We start from the raw sequence: 16,899 nt of genomic DNA on the forward strand, positions 1-16,899 counted from the left end.
AAGGTAATCTTTATAGTAAGTTTGATATGAAGTCAGGATTCTAGCAGATTCAATTGCTGAACACGACAAATTCAAGACTGCTTTCAATGTCCCTTTTGGACATTATGAATAGAATGTCTTGCTATTCGGACTAAAAAATGCTCCATCAGAGTTCCAAAATATCATGAACAGTATTTTCAATCCTTATAGCCATATGTTAATTGTTTATATTGCTGATGTGCTTATTTTCTCTGAGAACATTGATTCTCGTTTTAAACGCCTCAATACTTTCTTCAAGATTGTTAAGTTTAATGGCTTAGTCATAAGTGCTAAGAAAATGAAGCTTTCCCAGTCATCTATAAGATTCTTAGGACATGATCTTAACTAGGGTAGTTATAAACCTATTTGTAGAGCCATAGAATTCTCCTCCAAATTCCCTAATGAGATTAGTGATAAAAACCAGTTTCAGAGGTTCTTAGGAAGTCTTAACTATGTAGCTGACTTTATCCCTAACATTAGGCAAGTCTGTGAACCTCTTTACAAAAGACTTAAAAAAATTCTAGTTCCATGGAGCTCTGAGTAAACTAGAGCTGTCATTAAGATAAAGGAATTAGTCAAAGATCTTCCTTGTTTAGGTATCCCTATCACTGAAGCCTTTATGATTGTCGAAACTGATTCTTCAGATCTCGGGTATGAAGGTATTCTAAAACAAAATCCTGATGCTAATTCCTCTGAACAATTAGTCAGATTTACTTTCGGAATCTGGAATTCCGCCCAAAGAAATTACAGCACTATCAAAAAAGAAATTTTATCTATAGTACTATGTATTACAAAATTTCAAGATGACCTTATTAATAAGGAATTTTTACTTCGAGTAGATTGCAAATCTACTAAAGAGATTTTATAAAAGGATGTTAAAAATCTAGTTTCTAAACAAATATTTGCTAGATGGCAAGCTCTCCTATCTAGCTTTGATTTTCAAATAGAATTTATCAAAGCAGAAAACAATTCCCTTCCTGATTTTTTAAAAGAGAATTCTTGCAGGGCCGGAATGAGACCCACTACGCTGGGGAAAATCCCAGTTGGGAGCAAACAGGAACAAACAAAAATAGCCAGACCATTTGACACTCCGTCAACCGTACTGAATCCGTTAAGACCATCAGTCCCTCAAAGGCCTACACTGAAATCGGAACTACAGTTACCGTTTCAAAACAAATATGTAGCTTTGGCAGAATTTCCAAAGCTTCCCTCACAAATACCAACTAGATTGGTAGATTTGAAGACTAACAAACCTTTTGATAAAGGACAATCATCAAGTTCGTTTGTTCAGTCGAAGCAGAGTTATACTATGAAGGCTCCTGAAACCTTCGCATAAGCTGTAGATCCTACAACAGGCAAAACGACTGCAACAACTCCTCCCATCAAAGAGGAATTCAAATTCATTATCACTCAGGTAATGCTAGTTCTTGCCCTCGATAAAGAGTATGAAGGATATCCACTAGACCAGATAATAAAGCCAGTCTACAATGTTAAAAACTTTGTGGATACGGAGAATCCGCTCAAAACAAGAAGATACTATGAAGCTATCCTTGTGGACACCGACTCTATCAAAGTCGAACATTCCATGAATGAAAGGAAACCAGAATACATCAACTATTCTAGGTTCACCATCAAAAGGATATTAACACCTTTCATCTGGTTTGTAGATCACCTACATACCCCAATTGCTTTATCGATGCCTCACAGGCCTCAAACGTATAATTGGTATGATTACAAGTCTGCATGGTTTAATTTTTTATATGTCAGACCAGGGTATACCTGGTTTATTAAATATTGTCTGGCCATGGTAGAAGCTATTATCCCTAGATGGTTCTACGAATGGTGGATCTATTTTGGAGGAATCAAAGAAATCCTCCCCCTACAATTCATTAACAGGTTCATTGATTTCTGTTCAAAAGAAGGGTGTGTAACCCTCCCAGAGCACATTCAAATGTGCAAATTCTTTTTCATACATTATGTCTTGGAACTTTGCTAAAGAAGAACAGGATCGTATCAAATATTTATCCAAAGTGATAAGAGTCAAAGGATAGACTCCCAAGCCAGTAGCGCCAAAAACGCCGGATAAAGAAAAGACAGCTTCAACAGTCTCACCTCCAAACAGTCTTCACAAAATAAGAAGGCACTAAAGAAAAAATTGAAGAAGGCTTTGCATGATATGGAAAGCCAAGAAACTAATGAAGAAGAAGTCTTACAGCTTCTCGAAGAAGCTTCTTCCACAGGAAGTAGTGATAATAATAGAGATATGCTAAATCCCAAAGGAATAGCTATGGCCTATATGGACCCCTATTAAGAATAGGGAAATGACCCTTCAAAAAGGTAGAGGTTCAAAGAACCGGAATTGCTTTTTTGAAAGGGCATTCCACTGTTCCTAATGGGAATCTTATAGACAAGCTTTTCAAAAAGCAAAGCACTCAGCTTTTCAAAAAGCAAAAGCACTCAACTACCTTTACAAAAGGACTGTCGGTTACTAAGACTTAATCATAGCCTTACACTTGTACACTTTAGATGTATTTTATCTTTCACTCTTGTCTATATAAGACATGTTGTAATTCTAGAGAAGGCATCAGAAAATTTCCAACATAAGAAATATTCCGCCTGCCTAAACTCTCTTGAAATGTTTTCAGTTAAAGTTTGAATAAAATCTAGTAAGTTGTTTTAATTATTTTGGTTTTAATCTTCTCGCATATTTCATAATTAATCCGCATATTTCATAATTAATCCTTTTCCCAGTTAGTCTCAAGACAATATTTTTTATAATGGATTCCAACAACCATGTTAAAATACTATTAATCTATCATCTCAAGCAACTCAATTGCTAATATTAAAAATGATCTTCAAAACTGGAGTATTCTAGAAGAACCTTTTAAAACTATTTGTCAACTTGGTAAGTTTAGTTTTATTAAAAAACATAATATCAAGACCTCCGAGTCTAATTTTGCCATTAATAATTCCTTAGAAATTATTCAATTATTAAATGAGCATGACATAAACAGATTTAAAAATCAGTTAATTTGTCTTCATGTTGGACTTGTTCAAGTGGATATTAAGCCACTCTTTAGACAACGTCTTGATATCCCTGTCGGTGCTATTCTAAGAGATGCCCGTCTATTGAATTTCGATGATTCTATCTTAGGAGTAATTCAAAGTAACCTCGCCGACGGCCCGTTATACTTTAATTGCTACCTAAATTTCTCGGTGGATATTAATGATCCTAACATCATGGATATTTTAACACTTCATGCTAAAACAAAAAACATGAATAGTAAGGATAATACTAGAGAAATAGCAATAATATACAGAGTATATTATCGGCTTATGGGTACAACCCTAGCTCCCAAAGCTAGAATCACGAGCCCTAGGGGTGTTACAACCCTCATGGAGGCAAACAAAAACAGGAGTAATATCTTTGTTCCCAAGGCCCTCGTCTGGAATGATATCATGCATAACAATGATTGGCCCTTTGATGCTACCTCTCCCTACCTATCCGGAGAAATCACAGATCAAAAGGGTTATCCAGCACCCTGAAGGATCCATTGATTTAAAATTCCTAGGTTTTGAAGCCTCTAGAAATTCTTCATTTAGGAGATCTGTCTCGTACAGAGCTTCTACCTCCAAAAACCCAGAGGGAAGTGAAGAAAATGATAATGACAAGGGAAAAGTTAGAGGAGTTGACTTCTCTGGTCCTGTTCCCAAAGTATATTATCAGCAACATACTAGGGTTCAGGAATCCCTAGAACCCGAAAATCTCTATGATCTAGGTAGCCCTACAGCCTCGGACATGGAACCTCCCCCCACCATACCTCGTCAAAAAAATAGAATTGACCCAGGATTAGAGGTTATCAAATCTAATAATGAGTATACTCCAGACCTCAAAGCTCTTGAGGTCCTCTGGTATCTTCCTAAAGATGCATTAAAAAGGAAGTGGTACACCAGTACCTATTATAAAGATCAACAAAAAGAGTTTGGCAGACTCTGGATAGCTGATATGAAAAGACTTCAATACGACATTGAATTCTTTAGGTTGTTTGAATTCACTAGAAGAATGGAAAACCAAAATAAATCCCTTCAAGTTATCATTAATAAATGGTATACTCAGAGAAACAAAGTAATTGAATCAGTTACTCCTCCCCTTGAAGGAATAAAAATTCCCCATTCCAATGAAATTCTCAATGCTTCTCCCTTCAAGAAGAAGCATGATAGACCCCTATCAGCCCCTGTCAACAGATACCTAGATCGGATAGTTGAACAAAAAAACTATACTAATCAGGTCCTTCATACTATCTCCGGTCAAATAGATGATGCTAAAAGCACAAAAATTCTTTTCAGCTCACCCACTCCTGAGAAGAGTATACCAGGTCCTAGCCTAACTACCAATCCTATCTTTAAATTTCTTGAATTCTAAAAGGAGAAATTCCCTACTCTCAGCGATGACTTCAAAGTTTCAAGAAAAATCCTAGAACAAATCAATGAGAAACTCTCCAGGTTTAGCATATCTGAACGGTTTTCTACCAAAACTTACCAATGAACGGTTTTCTACCAAGAAAAACTACTACAAACGACCTTCTCCTCCAGACGTCTAATTACCTCTCCACCTCAAATCATGATGGTAGAGGCATCATTGAATAGAATGTTGATGGATTGGCAGAACACCAAATCTATTACAAACTCCATAAAATAGGCGTCACTATTACGGCTTATAAAATCAGAGGAACTTCTGGCAAAGAAGCAGCCACCATGATTGTATCAGGATTCACTGGTATGATAAAGCATTGGTGGGACAACTATTTCACAGATGAAGTTAAGAGCATTATCTATGAGGCCACGACCATGGAAACCATCGTTGTTAAAAGTGAAAGTAGACAAGAAACCCTGGAGCAAGTTACAAAAGAAGACGCCTGTGCTACCCTCCTATATCATATAGCTAGACATTTAATAGGAGAACCCAAGTTATTTCAAGATAGAAGCCTTAAAATTCTTAACAACCTTACGTGCAAGGATTTTAACAGACTTTAGGTTGTATAAAGATACCTTCTTAGTCAAAATTATGATTAGACCTAACTGTAACAATGACTTCTGGAAAGAACGTTTCATTAGTGGTCTCCCTCCCCTGTTCGCAGACAAAGTTAGAACCAAAATCAAAGATAGGTTCGAAGGGAAAATCCCTTATGGAATTTTAACTTATGGATACATCATAAGCTTCACCACCACCGTAGGGATAGACCTCTGCACAGACCTAAAACTTAAGAAGCAATTTAAGAGTGACAGTGCTTCCAAATACGGGTTAGGAACCTTCTGTCAAGATTTTGGATTTGCTAACCTTTCTTCTCCATCTAGTAAGAACCATACAAAAAACTCCTATAAGTCTCATAGAAAGTCCAAACCTAGAAAAGAGTCCTCCAAAAAAGAGTCTTATAAATCTAGTAGGAAAACTAGGAGAAGATCTTCTAAAAATAAGGATGTTTGCTGGACTTGCGGTAAAATTGGCCATAGAGCTTAAGATTGTAGATTTGGCAAGAAAAATAAGATCAACCAATTAGGTCTCTCTAAAGAAACCAAAGAGAAATTGTTCTCTATAATGGAAGACTCTTCAGACTCTTCCGACACTTCCAGCTCTTCTAGTGATGATTTTAGCGATGAGGAATTTATCAACACCGCTTATGAATCCGATTGATCTCAGTCTGGCCAAGATTGTGCTTGTAATGGTACCTTCGGTACTTGCACTAAAAAGACTGTTAATGTCATCTCTGGAAAACCTAAGGAAATCCTGTTTGACATCATAGAACACATCCAAAATGAGGAGGCTAGAAATAAATATCTTCTAGAACTCAAAAGGTTGATGCTTTCTCAAGAGAAAAAGTCCCCCAGACCTATCATCCAGCCTTTTACCATGAAACAGGTTATGTCTAGATTTGATAAACCTGCGGAACCTTCTATAGCCGATCTCAAGGGTGAAATTTCCACCCTCAAGGGAGTAATCAGAGACCTAAAAATCAGACTCGATCGAGTTGAACTCAACATTCTTACCGAACAGGTTCTAAAAAATGTGTAAAACTCAAAATTAATAACATCCACCAGAGGTGCTTGAGAAGGACTAGAGGGGGCCGGTGGAAAACTAAGAGGGAAATTTGGAACTAAACCCCTTGACCGATATTAGACCCCATAAGCAGGATGTGTCCCAACAATGTTATCCTCGGGTGGGATAGAGGAGATTCCATGAACTTCATATTTTCTGGGAGGCATGATCAAAAAGGCAAACTAGAGAAAATTATAGAAGATTTCAGGACCTTATAGTCTACAACCTGAAAGGAAAACACATGAAAGAGAAAAATTCCTAAATGCCTCATATCCTCTCCCTTATAAGTGTCGAGTGCTACACACCCTTAAAAGAGACTCTACTAGTCATGACTTTATGCAATCGCAATTTTTCATAAACCTAGGACTCTCATACCAATCTGACATGACCTAAACTAAGGCCTAGTCGTGTTGGGTATCTCAAGTCGAACCAGGACTGAAACCACCCTTAATACCCCATCGTTAACCACCATACATCCCATGTCATATAAAATTTGAATATATAAAAAGATAAAATAATAATAATTTAAAGACATTAGGTGAAATCTATAACCATAACAAACTAATCATAATCAACTGTTCAACCAATATCAATCCCGGTGCCAATACCACTACCAATGCTAAAAGTAATACTAACATCACCCACGCCCATAGTAGTCCGACAAAACCTCTAACCAGAATCAAAGAATATCCGACTGAGACATGCCCTCAACAATGGCAGAAACTAAAACCAATTAAATAATAATAATGAAAGAAAGTTCATAGCATGAAATAGAGTCTTTTGGAGTATGAAAACCCTCCACTTCAGTCTAACTCAAAGTTATCCTCGAATACAAGTCACTAAGACAGAGGAATGATAGAATGATTGGTTCATACATCACGTTAAAATACAACGAACAAAGATAGATAGAGGAGTAGACACTAACATGTACCTCAGGGATGAAGGTAAAATAATGCCATCATTCAAAACCAAATAAAATAACCATATGTAGTCACTTATATACATATATATCTTACTGGGATAAGGAACAACATTAGAATGCAATTTGAAACTTTAACTTGGACTATGTAGATTTGCGTCCTAAAAATTTACCCATGGGCTATATGGGTCCAACTCTTCTTGTTGAAAGGGCCTTAACATGTTATAGCCACATAAACAGGAATGATCCAAGCCCACGTCAACCAAGATACAAATATATATCAATAGTGTGAACCATGCACATAGGTCATCAAGACCAAACCTCACATCAATAAACATGAGCTTCAAGTAGTGGTTCTCCTAAGACTTCCACCTTCCATGACTTTGCTACACTACCCTCTATTAAGACCATATTAAAACCAATTAGACATTTCTAACCATTTACCAAGGAGTCTTTTACTTAGGCATTAACCATTGGTATCTTCATACCAAAATTAGAGCTTGTAAATCTATTCCCTTATGCAATATAGAACCATTAAACCAAGATTTAACTCCACCATTTCCAATTAAATAAAGACCATGGATACAAGGCCTTCCTAAAACCATATGAAATCAAGCAAAACCAGTTCAAGTTCCCTTACCATTTATGCAATGCAAGGATTCCATGAGTAGTCAAATTATGTGACAAAATAATATTCATAGGCAATTTCTTAAATAGATTGAGGGCATGCCATTATCAAAGCCAAAATAATAAAATTTAGGATTCAACCATGACCCCTCAATTAAATCATCATTCACATACACCCATATGTGAAAAATAATAATTTAATATATGGATAATTATAATTTAAACCGTAGAAAATAATATTCAGTGATATGCATTTATACCCTTCAACCTTGGTTTCAAAACCACCATTAATGACCCATGAAAAATTCTTAAAACATATGATTTTAGTGAGTTAACAATGAGGGAATAGTACCATGCCTTAGACATAAAGAAGTACAGAGAGAGTCACTCTTGAAAGCCCCTAATTAATTAGCTTAATGAAACCCTAGCCTTTGCTTAAATGAAGAATTTGAAAGAGCTTTTAAGTGTCTTTGATTGGGAATAACGTGTTAATGAAGTCCCACAATGTGTTTTAAGTTTTAGTATCAAAGGAAGTTAAATAGGGGAAATGTTCGAAATGCCCCCAACTTAAACTGTAAAAAGAGCACAGGTGGTTACGAGATGACTCTTTGAATCAAGATCACATAATACGACTAGTACCATTGAGTCATCACCAAGAAAGTGATTTGGACACCCATACACTGTCCACCATACGACCCCATGATCGTCATAAATACCAGAATATATGACTGGTATGGTCTAGTCATATCTAAGATAGAAACTAAGGGAATGGGCACTGGACAACATACCTCCAAGTTGTTATCATGATAGAACCCCAATAACCATCAATCGGACACCTCTTGATTTGGGATCCCAAGACTCATCCCACACCATATGATTCGATTGTTAAGTCATTAGTAGGATAGTAAGCCTAAAGCTGAAGAAGTTTCAAAGGGCTAAAACCCAAGTTGTTTTATCTACATTTTAGTTTGAAATCACTTGTTCTTAAAAATATCTCCTTAATAAGTAATGATGAAAAAACTAAATATCCTCTCAAGTATTTTTCTAAAAAACTAAGTTTAAGGACTATCTTTGGATACTTACTTAGAATATCTGAATATTTTTTAAGACCAAAATAGAGTTTTTATACAAAAAAATGGTTTTTTCCTATATTTCCTAAAAAATCTATGTGGAGATTATAAAAAATGATTTTTCAAAAATCCAAAAGTCACAATGACCGCCATATGTTGTGTGTTGTTTCTATCTGTTCAAATAAGACACGACAACTGTTAGATCTAAGAAAATGATTTTAGGCTAGGGGACCCTTGGTCCAAGTTCCAAGTTCTAAGTTCCAAGGTTCTAAAACTCACTTTGGGATTTTTGATAAAATTTTGTTAAGATGGAACTATGGATGTGGGAGAAATTTAATAGAATCAATCTCAAATAGAAATTTGTATGGTACCATTGAGTCTGAACTATCAAAGTTAGTGCAGTAGCATAGTTCTTTTGTACGTACGGGGTTCTAAATAAATGTCGAATACCCAGTAAGTGTCCATTGGGACTTGGGTTTTTTATGGTGCAATAAAATTTCATATAGGAGACCTTTTTTTCATGATGAGTTGACTCCATTTGCGAAATGTCAAGTCTTTGTCCTTCACGGCCACAAACATCCTCTTATGTTTGTGATAAAGGGTCAATCAGACCTAATCTAATCTCTTATTCATGCTTGGGAAGGCTTCATTTAGTTTTAAATAGCCTTCTACAGTTGTTCACCGTGATAGTGGGTAGTTCCTTACATTTACTATTTCTCAATCTAATGCAATTGAGATCGAGGGGCCTCGCATTTGTAATGTGTAAACTTGGCCCTCTATATTCTTGTCTTCCCTAAAAATCCATCATTTTCTGCCCCTTTTCCACCATTATTGGACTTGTAAGCTCAAGAACTTTAGGGTAATTATTAATTGAAGATGGGAATGATTCAGGACACATTGTTGATCATTTTTCCATTGTTATATCATAAGTTTCTGCCATTATTCTAACCTTTAATTCTTGATTTCTTGTTTCATTAGCCTTAACTCTTGGGCCTTTTTTTACCCCAATTTAGAATTTATTTGTATTTAACTTTTGAGCATGCATGCCTTGTCCTTCAATAGACCTTATGATAGATTTAATTTTGGAATTCTATTATCGGGCCCCATGGGCCTACTTTTTACCTAATTTTAGGCTCGAAGTTTTATAAGCAATATGGGTATCAACTTGCTCGAACTCATTCCTTAGGTTCTTACACTAGGTCTAGGTTGACATAGACTTGAGTGCATATTTTTTTAATTTCATCACCTTCAGGGAGGGCAGTAGCTAATCTTGTACCACTTGAGACTGAATTTTATAAATAAATGGGTTACTAATGGGATTAGGACCCCTGTATTAATGCTAGTTATGCCATGATTATGATCTCCAATTTGATTCCAGAATCAGTTCATGGTCGCTCAGTTAAGGATTATCAGGCTTCTTGATATAACTCTAATATTCCTATTTGAGCTTGGACAATGTTATCATATAGTTATAGATTATCTAGCCTCTTATTATCATCCACTAGTTTTGGTTAAATTTTAATTCTTGTTATTGTTATTTTAATGGATTTGGTTTATGAAAGTCTTAGTTTGGGACAGGAAATGAATACCGATATCTTGAGTCCTTTTAGGGCCCTTTTATCTTTGAGCCACAGTGATGGAAGAAGATGGTCACCATAGGTACATACTATGAAAGCTTTTGAGATAAAGGAGTTGTATACACTTTCGTTAGGTATGGTATTGGGTTTTTTTTGTATCATTTGGTTCTTTTTATGATCTATATTATTTCACATACATCGCCTATCACCAGTATAAATGTTTCACACTTATATCTATTAGTCTTATAGGTGATGCATAAGAATAGGTGGTCTAGGTGGTGCTTCTTGTTTTCTAAATGATTGATACCATCTTAGCCTATGAGTGCTTAATTAGGTTATTGTTTGTCTGGGTTAGTCAATTATAATAGTGCTTGGTTATTACAGTATTATTCATGGTACGTTTGTTATAGACTTACACCATAGGTTGTTGGTATGTTTTTGATCCTTTTTTCTCTTATTATGATGAGCTTTATGATTATTCATATTTTAGTTAGAGACAGATTATGCTAGAGTTAGCTCCACTAGTTAGTTATCTTCCTCGAGATGTTAAGCTAGTTCCTTTTGAGTTAGCACTTTTAGCTATTTTTTTGATACATGTATGGTTTCCTTCATAACATTATTATATGTATATATACCCTTTGTTCATATTACTATCATATATCTCTTGTATATATTTTCATTCATACCTTTATTGTATATCATATATCTCATTCTTCACTATACTATCATACATTGATTAGCTACTTACTAGCATAATTTCGTCCCTATTTACTTATAGGGTATGATAGTTTATCTTTACTTCTCCTTAAGTTTCTATTATATCTCATCTGTTAGATAGTTGTCTCTAATATTATTCCATCTTTACATATTATATATACTTATATTATCTTTGAAGCCCAGTCAAACGATGCCTACTAAGTACCTCATGTTGGTACTCATACTAAATTATGCACCCTATTGATCATTGTATGAGTTCTTGACGCTAACGTGTGCATTGTGCAGAACTGCCATGGATTGGAGATTCAAGGTGAGCTCCTGATGTTTGAAGTTGTTCCTGCTGCTTCTCTTATTATTAGACTGATCTCTACTTTTTTATTTCAGAGATGACTTGATATATTTTTACTTTGTATTTTAATTTTTACTCCAATTATATAAGAAGTTCTTGTACTGACTTCACTAGGATTTAGGGTAAATATTAACCTCTTTTATGTATTTTTTTTATGTAATATTACTTCTATTTTCTTGTTAGTCCACCACTAGTTGTTCTAGACTATGGCTGACTTGCCTACTATTGGGTTATAGTAGGTGCCTTCATTACCTAAAAAATCATGTCATGATAGCTCTCGACTTATGTAAGACCCCACAAAGTTTCCTTGTAGTCCAAGCCTTAGAGCGTGTCAAGTGAAGTGTAATTTCGGTGCTAAAAGATTGAGAAGAGACTTCCTAAGTGATTGTTGTTTAAACCATATATAATTTTCTCAAATTTGACCCTTTATCAGGTAGAGAATTGAATTAGCTTTCCAACGATATCAATTTTTTCCAAATTCGGTATCGGGGTGAGAAGTTATGGTTGTTTTATTGAGAGTTATCGAAACTACCCAGGTGCGACGAACGATCCGATGGACCATTGAGTCTCCGATTGACCATCGCTCGGCCCGTTGCAACCTAGGCAGTAACCACCTTTTTCTAGTCCAAGTACAATGGCCAAAATTAAGGACCGTTAAGGATGCGATGGACCGTTGCTGGGACCGTTGCATTGAGGCAGTGTGGCCTCACCTTGGCCATCATGTGATGGATGATCTGACAAACCGTCGGACTTGCAAAGGATCATCGCTTTGACCATCACATCGAGGCTGTGTGTCCCATTCCTAGCCAACGTGTGACTGACGCCCCGATGAACCATCAGACTTATGACGGAGCATTGCTTTGATCGTCGTAGCCCTCATTCAGTGTTTTAACTTATTTTAACAAGGGTCTTTTGGGTATTTTTCCTTTTTAACCATCATATATATATTCCAAATGAACTTGATAGCCTCTTATTTCTCAAAATATCCAAGGGCTAGGGTTTCTCCCTCAAGAACAAATCTAAAACCCTTCTTAAAGAAATCCAAGAAGTCACAATCGATTCAATAAATTGAGTTGAGATTTGCATTCCCCAAGTTCAAGGGTTGCAAGAACCCTCTCTTAAGAGTAAGAAGAAGAGTTTAGAGCAAGCTTGTTCATCTAATTTCATAATCTAAGGTATGTGAGGTTTTGAACAAGGGTAATCCTTTTATCCTTGTTCCCAAAGGCTTATTTAAACTATAATTTCTCTGCAATTTATGAGATTTTACATGAAATTGAATTGGAATTTTTCACTCATTGTTATTGGTTTCAAGCTTTTGATGTTTCCCTTGAATTGAGAGACTAATGGCATGATTTTTACACGTTTTCTTGAGAAATTGTAGCTGGGTCTATACCCCATGATTTTAATCCTTAAGTTAATAGTTGAAATGTTTGAGATATTAAAGTATATGAGTATGTTGAGATTTTGAGACAAATTACTAAAATTTCTAGATTTCTACTTGAGTTATGAATCTATATTCTATCTATTATGCTTTTGATGAGTTTTAACTTGAAATTGAATTATGGGTTATTAAGACCTACTTGAGACTTGAGATTTTTACGAACTCTTATTCTATAAGCACCTATGATTTGAGTATTCTAGGATTATTCAAAAATGTTTTAACTGAATGGTCATTAAGTTTTGAAATCCACTCTACTATATGAGATTACAAATTTGATTATTGGGTTCTTGTTGAACCATGAGATTATTCTAAAGTGGATTTTTGTGAGATAAGCGAGATAAACTAAAAGAGTAGTATTTAGCACCGAGGAGGTAAGTTTCTACGGTTTCTTTCCCTAAACTATGTGCCACTATAAGTTGGGCTTAAGGAAGAGTTTATGATTATTATTGGGCCTAAGGCAGAGTTGATATTGGGCCCGAGGCTGAGTTTGTTTAGTGGTCACTGGACCTAGGTTATACTTTATGGTAGGAGTATGACACCTCTCCCCAACTTGAGGTCTCTTCCTTAGGAGGACAAAACGTTGGACTCTATGTAGCTCGCATAGTTTATGTCAGGAAAGATAAACTCCCTAAACTAAAGTATTTTCCATTGAGATAAGATATTTTCTTTTAAAACTAAAATACTTTCCCTTGATATGACTATTTTCACTAAAGCTTGAAATGAGATATTTTCCTAACGTGAATGAAATGCCTTCAAGTATGTTCCAAAGTTATATGATTTTGAATTCAAAAGAGTTATGAGTTCTTGAGCATTGAAGAAGTTTTACTCTCCATGAGACATATGCATGAGTTGAAAGTATTGCTTAAAGTTTCCTTTAGCCTTGAGTAATGAGAATAATAGAAGAGTACGAATTTCAAAGTTAAAAGTATAATGACTCACGAGATTGTGTTACATGTTCCATTTTACATGGTTCATGAGCTTTGCATTTTATCCTTATTCAAGCCATGTGAGTCAATACTTATTACACATATGATTTGATTAAAGAGTATTGATGTTGTTTTATATAAATCCATGCACCCTTACATACTCATTACATTCCCAAGTGCTTATCCACATTTATGTTTATGTGCTACATTGTCTTATAATGCAGGTCCAGGTGCTTAGTCCCAGCCTCGTCAGTGACTTTTGAGTACCTCTGTCTACATTCCTACTATGGTGAGTCCTCATGGTTCGAGGACCTATCCTTAGACATTTGTACATTTGAGAGACTATGTTTTTACTTTCAGTTCATTTCAAGTTAGTTGGGGACCTATCCCAATGACTCTCTAGTTTATGGATTAGTAGAGGCTTTGTCAGACTAGTTATCAGATTGTGATTGTGTTGAGAATTCCAGTATTGTGCTTATTTGGACCGAGTATTTTCTCTGTATCTCCCTTTATATGATACGACTATGCTACTGTTTGAATTATTTCATCTTGAAATTACTATAAATGGGATCAAAGGCTTAGCTTGTGGCTACTTGTAGCCTTAAGCACTGTGTGACATCCCGGGAGGCAATTTTGGGTCGTTATAAACTTGGTATCAGAGCCTAGGATTTTAAGGAGTCCTAGGGAGTCTAACAAGCCACGTTGAGTAGAGTCTTGATCATCGGTGTGTAGCGCGCCATATCTATGAGCAAGAGGCTATAAGATATTTCAGGAAAAAATTATTTCTTTTTTCAGATTCTATTGTGCCTATAGTTTTCCCTCTCATCTAATAATTTGAGCTCTTCTATTTTCAGAAAATGCCTCCCCAAAGAGTTTATATCCGTGGAAACAATGATGAGAAACCCCCACCTGTTGACCCTTTGAATGAGATAGTGCCTCATGTTGAGTTTTAGGCGGCCTTCAGGCGTTAGCCCAAGTAGTCACCATTAATGTTTGAGTCAATAACCAGGCCGTAGTTACTAATTAGCAGGGAGGTGATGTAGCCAAGGCTAGAATCCGTGATATCATGCGGATGAATTCATCAGAGTTTTATTGGTCTAAGGCAGATGAGAACCCACAGTTGTACCTTGAGGAGGTGAGAAAGATCACACAGGTGATGTATATTTCTAAGGAAGAAAGTGTTGAGTTGGCATCCTATAGGATGAAGGACATTGATTATGATTGGGTTGTAACGTGGAGGAAGGGTAGAGGCGAGAATGCCGCTCCTATGACTTGGTAGGTATTCCAAGATGCATTCTTGGACAAGTTCTATCCACTTAAGATGAGGGAGGCAAAGATTGAGGAGTTTATAAACTTAAGGCAGGGCTCCATAACTATTAAGGAGTACTGCTTGAAGTTCAATCAGTTGGCCAAGGATACTCTTGATTTGATTTCTGGCACCCAGGCTAGTATGAGTAAGTTCATGACAGGTGTTTCTGGTTTGGCAGTGAAGGAGTGTAGGACTACAATACTGCATAGGGATATGGATCTGGCTAGGTTGATGATGCATACCCATTAGATAGAGGCGGATAAGATTAGGGACAGAGATCGAGTGAGGAGCAACAAGAGGGCTAGATCTGAGCAGCATGAGTATAGCCAGCCTAGGTTCCATAGCGGGAACTGCCCTCAGTTTCTGAGATGTTCGTCTATGCCAGCTCCTTCATCAGCTAGTGCTCCTGTGCCTAGAGGTAGGCAGGAGCAAAAAGCAGGTCTTTTATGTCTAGGTCGCAGAACAGTGTTGGTAACAAGACCCGTTATCCTTCTTAAGATAAATGTAGTAGGGATTATCCCGGTGAGTGTTTTGTAGATCTAAATGGTTGTTTTGGTTGTGCCAAGCAAGGTCACAAACTTAGAGATTGTCCTCATGCTAGACAGAGGAACAGAGATGCCCGGCCTCAGGCACAGGCTACTAGTGCACTAGCTCATGTACCCCGTCCCACCCCTACTCAGGGTGCTTCATCTAGCACTGCTAGCGGTCAGTGCCAGAACAAACTTTATGCCATACTATCCCGTCAGGAGCAGGAAGGCTTTCCCGATGTTGTTATCGATATGCTTTGTGTCTTTTGTTTTGATAGCTATGTGTTGTTAGACCCCAGCTCAAATCTCTCTTATATAACCCCACTTGTAGCTGTGAATTTCAAAATAAGTCCTAAAAAGATTCTTAAGCCTTTCATAGTCTCCTCCCTCGTAGGGGCGTTAGTTGTTGCTAAAAAAGTGTATATATATTGTCCTTTTACTGTTCTTCATAGAGTCATACTTGCAGATTTGATAGATTTAGACATGGTGGATTTTAACCTTATTTTAGGTATGGATTGGCTTCATTCTTGTTATGCATCTGTAGATTGTCGTACCCATGTGGTCAAGTTTCAGTTTCCTGACGAACCATCTTTTGAGTGGTCCAAGAGTTTGGTATCTCCTAAAAGTCATTTTATCTCCTATCTTAAAGCCAGAAAGCTAATATCAAAGGTTGCATCTATCACCTAGTTAGAGTCAAACACACTAAGTCCGAGGCTATAACTATTTAGTCAGTCATTATTGTTAATATGTTTTCAGATATTTTTCTGGAAGATCTCCCAGGGGTACCTCCCGATAGAGAGATAGAATTTGGGATTGATCTTCTTCCCGATACTCATCCCATTTCTATTCCACCATATCATATGGCACCTGCTGAGCTTAAGGAGCTGAAAGAGAAACTCAAAGATCTTTTTGACAAAGGTTTCATAAGGCCCAGTATTTCTTCTTGGGGCGCACCTATCTTATTCGTGTGAAAGAAACATGGTTCTTTGTGTATGTGCATTGACTATCATCATCTTAACAAGGTCACCATCAAGAATAAGTATCCTCTTCCAAAAATTGATGACCTGTTTGATCAGTTGCAAGGTGTAAGTTATTTCTCCAAGATAGACCTTAGATCAGACTATCACTAGCTTAAAGTCAGGGAATGTGGTATTCCAAAGATAGCGTTCCAAACCCGCTATGGTCACTTTGAGTTTCTAGTAATGTCTTTCGGGCTAACTAACACCCCAGCACCCTTCACGGACCTCATGAACTGAGTATTCAAGTAATATCTCGATATGTTTGTTATTGTCTTCATAGATGACATCCTTGTGTACTCCCGTAAT

The sequence above is a fragment of the Capsicum annuum genome, chromosome 4 (assembly GCF_002878395.1).
Source record: "Capsicum annuum cultivar UCD-10X-F1 chromosome 4, UCD10Xv1.1, whole genome shotgun sequence".
Classification (NCBI taxonomy): Eukaryota; Viridiplantae; Streptophyta; class Magnoliopsida; order Solanales; family Solanaceae; genus Capsicum; species Capsicum annuum.